This window comes from Myotis davidii, unplaced genomic scaffold, assembly GCF_000327345.1.
Source record: "Myotis davidii unplaced genomic scaffold, ASM32734v1 scaffold555, whole genome shotgun sequence".
Taxonomy (NCBI): domain Eukaryota; kingdom Metazoa; phylum Chordata; class Mammalia; order Chiroptera; family Vespertilionidae; genus Myotis; species Myotis davidii.
This window is the reverse complement of record NW_006286315.1, coordinates 1,415,430-1,415,862: the sequence shown is the minus strand read 5'-3', so window position 1 is coordinate 1,415,862 and position 433 is coordinate 1,415,430. Positions and strand designations below refer to the sequence as shown.

Here is a 433-nt window from a genome sequence, read left to right as displayed (position 1 = left end):
AAGGGAAATATCAATGTGAGAGAAACATCGATTGGTTGCCTCTTGCATGTGCCCTGCAGCCTGCATCTGAGGTACATGCCCTTGACTGGAATCGAACCCGGGACTCTTCAGTCCACAGGCTGACGCTACACTCTATCCACTGAGCCAAACTGGCTGGGGCTCTGTTCTCTATGTTATATGCAGTTGTGTGTCTTTATAAACATGCTTGGGATTAGCACTTTTTTTTTTTTAAGAAGGCTGGAGTCTCCTTACACTTCCTTGTTTTTGTTAACTCTACCTGAGGATGGTTTGTCTGCCAGCACGGCACAAAACCTGAGACAGGTATGACAGCCTGTCTGCCAGTGGTCAGGGGACCATGGGCCTAAGGTCGCTGCTGTAGAATGAATATTGGTGCCCCTCCCAAATTGATATGTTAAAATCCTAACCCCAAATC

General features: G+C 47.1%; 1 protein-coding gene across 1 annotated transcript in view; it reads right to left on the bottom strand.

Moving 5' to 3' along the window:
• Positions 1 to 433, bottom strand: part of LOC102775406 (chromosome unknown open reading frame, human C16orf71) — a 34,739-nt gene that overhangs the window by 28,933 nt on the left and 5,373 nt on the right. The window lies entirely within an intron of this gene.